Genomic DNA, 6885 nt, shown 5'->3' on the forward strand with positions numbered 1-6885 from the left:
AGAAAAAAATATTTATAAAAAGATTGGTCGTTTACGGGTACTAAACTGATTGATTGGTTGGAAATTTCAAGAATAGGCGCTGCAGAGGTTTGACCTTTGACCTTCAAAATCCAAGATGGCAATTTTTTAGGTTATAGGTATGTTTGGCCGAAATGTTCGCCTGGACCACCTCCAAAACATATCCAAAAATAAAAGAAATTATTATTATTATTTTTTTATTTAATTCCCTTCCTCCTTGAGGATTTTCTCCTTTGCCGGGACAGGGAAAACCAAGATACAACAGAAGAAACAAATAGAGAAAAAGGGATATAATTTTTTTTTGGGATTTTTGAGAATAGATCAAAAGGGGAACAAAGGGACCAGTAGCTAAATCTGCAATTCCAGGAATTTGAGGAATGGATGAGGATTTATGAGGGCAATCCGAGAGTTTTCCGGACAATTTTTGTGACAATATTGTTGAACTTCTCACAATTCTTTTGTTACATAATAGCTGCATCGACATTGGCGCCTAATTCATCATTTAGCTCAGCTAACATTGAACGCTTTGCAGTCTTTTTTCCACACTCTGCACAGGACTCCATCGTTATTCACATCCCATCGTATCATCCCCAGGAGCATGTAAGATCAAGATACAGAGCCTTCTGTCCGCAAAAATATTCGGATGAAATATCTCGCAGGTGAACTTCATTTTTAGCGGTCTCAGAGGATAGTCCGGCGGAAAGATGAGCTTGGCTGGAAAAATTCCACCCTTAAAGCACGTTTCCTCTGGCCCCGTTATCAGCGATTCCCACTCAAAGAAGTTATCCTCACTCATTGGCCCAGCTTCTATGCGCTCCGGGCGATTGAGGGTGAGCTGTTTATACACTGCCATGAGACGTCTAAGGGCTGATCTAGTTATTCTGGTGGAGGAATATGAGCGGAGAGATAGATAAAAACTAGAAATTTATCTTCAGTTCGCAGTCTTCCATGAAAATTTCAATTTCACGTATTTTTTCGTAGATAATAACACTTTAACACACATTTCTTTCAATACGATGTTATTGTAGATACATTAAGCTTTCTCAAAAGCATAAAAGACACTTCCTGGACAGTCAGAATTTGAGAGTACCCATAAAGCTTAAACAAGTTTTTTGAAAATTTAAGAAAAAATTGTTTTTCGAATTTATGTAATCTGTAATTGTTAGTTATCATACTTATTGGCCCCGATAGGTTTTTTTCTTATTCTGGTCTAGAAATATCAAAGAAGTCACAATATGTCCAAGGAAGTAGAAAATCGAAAATTCACGATTTTTGTCCAAAAATATCTAAGCTCAAGAATTAATTAGGATCCTGCAAAAAATATCCTAGATTTGGACATCCTTATAGTTCGTAATTATCCAGAAGAATCGGGTTTTATCGATTCTAGAGAGTCTAAAAAAATTGATGTTTTCATTGGTACCCAATGTCCCAAAGGAGGCAAAGAGTTAAACAGAAAGGCCATCAAAAATGTCGTCACAAATACAATAACCGTGCCCAGCAGAATATTATCCGTCTCTCCAGCATCAATCGCAATAAAAGTCAGCGCTGGAGAGCCTCCATTTGGCTCCTGACCTCTACCAGCCACGAGATTCGGATGTGGTGGCGATGGTGCCGTGGCCTGAGCACTAAGTTCCGTTGGCAATTTCCCATGACGACTCTTCTCCATCTTTACCTTCTAATACGTTGGCAATTTGCCGGAGGGAATACCACAGCCGGCCATATCAACACATCCCGACGGCAGAGTCGCACTTGGCGGTCCACTGTCGTTGGTTATGATTGTCTGTCACCTCATAGGGTGGCGGAGCACTAAAATCCGCCTTGGACGGTGTCAAATCCTCAGAACTCATTCTCATGATACAAATAGTTTGTTTATCTTTTCGATAAAATGCAATTTAGATGGTTTTCTAAAAGAAAACCTTTAAAATTGAGAATAATGTCACTCCTTTTCCTAACTAATCAAATTTCGCCCTGACATTTTGTTTGTATTCAACCGTTTGGATACCGACGATTCCCGGAATCCCCACCTCGTTAACTATTACGTCGGTTTGGTCACAATTAGAACAACATAAATAAAATACTTACCTAATATAGTTCTTTCTGAGTTTCTCAATTTAGCGTTTATTTGTGTAGCTTCTGAGCTGTTTCACGGGGATTTTTTTTGAAAGCTGTTCCACGGGGTTCTTCTAGGAAAGCTGTTCCACAGGATTCTTCTTTGAGAATTGTTCCACGGGGCTCTTGGAAACTTCCTCTTGATTATGAAACGATGAATTCTGCCGGATACAGCCACCGTTAAACAAACAAACACTTCTGGGGCACTTTTTCGTCGCAATTATTTTCTATTGAAGCACAAAAAAACAAGAATTAATTGTCTTATTACTTAAGACATATATTATCTCATTGATTAATATACTTACTCTCTCAAAATTCACTTAAAACACTTGGAAATTCGCGTTTTTCTATTGCGCGTCTCTATGCGCCACATTTGCTGAAGAAAAACTGGCTTTGGTGATCCTCTACGCGACGTTCTCCCGAAACATCTTCGTTTCGCTAACGAGGAGGTAATTCGTGACGCTTCGTTTTTTCTTCGTATGAACCCGGACAACTCGCTTGACAGTGCGTATTACATCCTCACAAAAAATCCCAGATATAGTAATTAACCCGAGTAGGAATTGTAAAAGTAATTTCAAAATGTTGAATAAATTTTAAACGCCTTGAAATGATTTCTTAAAGGAAAAATTATAGTTTACGAATAAATATATTTATAGTATATATTAATTTAGGCAAAAATGTTCAGTACAAAGTTACATCCACAGACTGAAAAATTTAAACGTTCCATCTGTAGTCAATAATATTACAGATAGTATTTAGTATTAAATATTACAAAGAAGAAAAAGAGGAATAGTTCAACCAATGATTAATTATTGAAAAATTAATTGCAATTACTACCAAAAAATGCTTTCTTACTGTTTCTAATGGCATAAACATTCTTCTTTACGAAAACTATTTAAACTTCCGCCTATTTATATGATCGATTGTAATTCATTATTAAAAGTTCGTCTTTATTTCTTGTAAATTTCTATTCTTCCAGATTTAATTTCACACAGTCCGGTACGGGCAGCATAAGGTAATCTGGTACTCGGATTGTCTTATTTGCATACATTTTTTTCCGCAGCGATAAATAATAATTGAGAATTTACCATAATATTTTTTTGCAAAGAAAAATCAACTCAGAAAATAAAAATATCATTAGTATGAAATATAAACCTGTCTTCCAAGTTTAGAAATAAATTTACTTCAATATTTAAATTGAAAATTAGATAAGAACAAAATTTCTTTTAATTGTGGTAATCAAAAGAATCACTCGGTCGGTCTATGACATTTACACTTTACGTCTCATTTCTTGTCTCTGTCTTTTTCTCTGTGTATTTTGGAAGTGACAGACGCTCCAGAAGAACCAGCCAAAATATTTCCCAGTAAATAATAAAAGGTAAGTAATTATAATAGAAATTTATCATGAAGTCCCGTCTAAGATTAATGTGCATATAGTAGTGCAATTATTTTTCAACCTTCATGGTTTTATTGACGATAAAATCTCATGAAATGTTCGTGCTGAAATGGCGTCATCCATGGCGTCACTTTCAGTATGAAAATTACGCATCAACTTTCATTTTTCCTTTACACATTCTTGGTGACTCCTGCATTATCCTCCACATTCCTTCAGAAATTCTCCTTTCACTTCCACCAAATTCTTCTAGGAATGATAAGATATTGCTCCCACTAATGAGATCACTATCCCGGACAGTTTCTCCAAGATTTCTCCTCTCTCTTCCGCCACATTCGTCCAGGAACGACCAGATACAGTTTTTATTCATGAGGTGACTATCCCATACATTTTCTCCAGGATTTATCCTCTCTCTTCCACCACAATTGTCCAGGAATGACCAGATACTGCCTCCAGACATTATCCTCCAGGATTTCTCCTCTCTCTTCCTCCACAATTGTCCAGGAATGTGCAGATATTGCTTCCATTGATGAGATGACTATCCCGGACAGTTTTCTCCAAGATTTCTCCTCTCTCTTCCGCCACATTCGTCCAGGAATGACCAGATACAGTTTTTATTCATGAGATGACTATCCCATACATTTTCTCCAGGATTTATCCTGTCTCTTCCACCACAATTGTCCAGGAATGACCAGATACTGCCTCCAGACATTATCCTCCAGGATTTATCCTCTCTCTTCCTCCACAATTGTCCAGGAATGTGCAGATATTGCTTCCATTGATGAGATGACTATCCCGGACAGTTTTCTCCAAGATTTCTCCTCTCTCTTCCACCACATTCGTCCAGGAATGACCAGATACAGTTTTTATTCATGAGATGACTATCCCATACATTTTCTCCAGGATTTATCCTGTCTCTTCCACCACAATTGTCCAGGAATGACCAGATACTGCCTCCAGACATTATCCTCCAGGATTTATCCTCTCTCTTCCTCCACAATTGTCCAGGAATGTGCAGATATTGCTTCCATTGATGAGATGACTATCCCGGACAGTTTTCTCCAAGATTTCTCCTCTCTCTTCCACCACATTCGTCCAGGAATGACCAGATACAGTTTTTATTCATGAGATGACTATCCCAGACAATTTTTTCAAGATTTATCCTTTCTGTTCCACCACAATTGTCCAGGAATGACCAGATACTGCCTCCAGACATTATCCTCCAGGATTTCTCCTCTCTCTTCCTCCACAATTGTCCAGGAATGTGCAGATATTGCTTCCATTGATGAGATGACTATCCCGGACAGTTTTCTCCAAGATTTCTCCTCTTTCTTCCACCACATTCGTCCAGGAATGACCAGATACAGTTTTTATTCATGAGATGACTATCCCAGACAATTTTTTCAAGATTTATCCTTTCTGTTCCACGACATTCGTCCAGGAATGATCAGATACTGCCTTCAGACATTATTCCTCAGGATTTATCCTCTCTCTTCCACCACAATTGTCCAAGAATGACCAGATACTGCCTCCAGACATTATCCTCCAGAATTTCACCTCTCTCTTCCTCCACAATTGTCCAGGAATGTGCAGATATTGCTTCCATTGATGAGATGACTATCCCGGACAGTTTTCTCCAAGATTTCTCCTCTCTCTTCCACCACATTCGTCCAGGAATGACCAGATACAGTTTTTATTCATGAGATGACTATCCCAGACAATTTTTTCAAGATTTATCCTTTCTGTTCCACCACAATTGTCCAGGAATGACCAGATACTGCCTCCAGACATTATCCTCCAGGATTTCTCCTCTCTCTTCCTCCACAATTGTCCAGGAATGTGCAGATATTGCTTCCATTGATGAGATGACTATCCCGGACAGTTTTCTCCAAGATTTCTCCTCTCTCTTCCACCACATTCGTCCAGGAATGACCAGATACAGTTTTTATTCATGAGATGACTATCCCAGACAATTTTTTCAAGATTTATCCTTTCTGTTCCACGACATTCGTCCAGGAATGATCAGATACTGCCTTCAGACATTATTCCTCAGGATTTATCCTCTCTCTTCCACCACAATTGTCCAAGAATGACCAGATACTGCCTCCAGACATTATCCTCCAGAATTTCACCTCTCTCTTCCTCCACAATTGTCCAGGAATGTGCAGATATTGCTTCCATTGATGAGATGACTATCCCGGACAGTTTTCTCCAAGATTTCTCCTCTCTCTTCCACCACATTCGTCCAGGAATGACCAGATACAGTTTTTATTCATGAGATGACTATCCCAGACAATTTTTTCAAGATTTATCCTTTCTGTTCCACCACAATTGTCCAGGAATGACCAGATACTGCCTCCAGACATTATCCTCCAGGATTTCTCCTCTCTCTTCCTCCACAATTGTCCAGGAATGTGCAGATATTGCTTCCATTGATGAGATGACTATCCCGGACAGTTTTCTCCAAGATTTCTCCTCTCTCTTCCACCACATTCGTCCAGGAATGACCAGATACAGTTTTTATTCATGAGATGACTATCCCAGACAATTTTTTCAAGATTTATCCTTTCTGTTCCACCACAATTGTCCAAGAATGACCAGATACTGCCTCCAGACATTATCCTCCAGGATTTCTCCTCTCTCTTCCTCCACAATTGTCCAGGAATGTGCAGATATTGCTTCCATTGATGAGATGACTATCCCGGACAGTTTTCTCCAAGATTTCTCCTCTCTCTTCCACCACATTCGTCCAGGAATGACCAGATACAGTTTTTATTCATGAGATGACTATCCCAGACATTTTCTCCAGAATTTCTCCTCTCCCTTCCTCCAAATTCATCCAGGAATGATCAGACACTGCTTCTGATTATTTATTATATACTTATAATCAGATACTGCTTATATTAGATGAGTTCATATATTCTGTCAGTAGAAGAGGTCGAAAGTTTGGAGTGGTATATCTCAGCTCCTGATGAACATAATTGGATGGATGAACTATTGTTGGAAAGCTTGGCTCATTAGCTTTTAGAATCTGGTATATGTAGTCTGCTATGAGTAAATCATGGTCATCCAGAACCATTTATGTCGAAGAAGACACTTTTTGCAACGTCTTTTTTGGCCATCTACTGCTGGGACCAGGAGTAACCCACAATTCTCGCACAAGGACTGTTTGTTAGAGGCACTCAAAAGGTACAATTTGTGGAAGAACTTTTTTTTTGGACATCTTACTTTTTTTTATTCATCCACTTTTACAAGAATTTTAACATTTTACACGCATAAAAAACTGACAGAAATCCTTCTATCTCATTTTCTGGACAAAAGAATGAAGATATCGACTTGGAATGTTCTAAGTACTCCCCCATAAG

General features: G+C 38.5%; 1 pseudogene; it reads right to left on the reverse strand.

The window, feature by feature from the left end:
* Positions 1–201: 201 nt before the first annotated feature.
* Positions 202–1684, reverse strand: LOC129809220 (ubiquitin-conjugating enzyme E2 G2-like; annotated as a pseudogene).
* Positions 1685–6885: the final 5201 nt, after the last annotated feature.

The sequence above is a fragment of the Phlebotomus papatasi genome, unplaced genomic scaffold, assembly GCF_024763615.1.
Source record: "Phlebotomus papatasi isolate M1 unplaced genomic scaffold, Ppap_2.1 HiC_scaffold_486, whole genome shotgun sequence".
In the NCBI taxonomy this organism is placed as follows: domain Eukaryota; kingdom Metazoa; phylum Arthropoda; class Insecta; order Diptera; family Psychodidae; genus Phlebotomus; species Phlebotomus papatasi.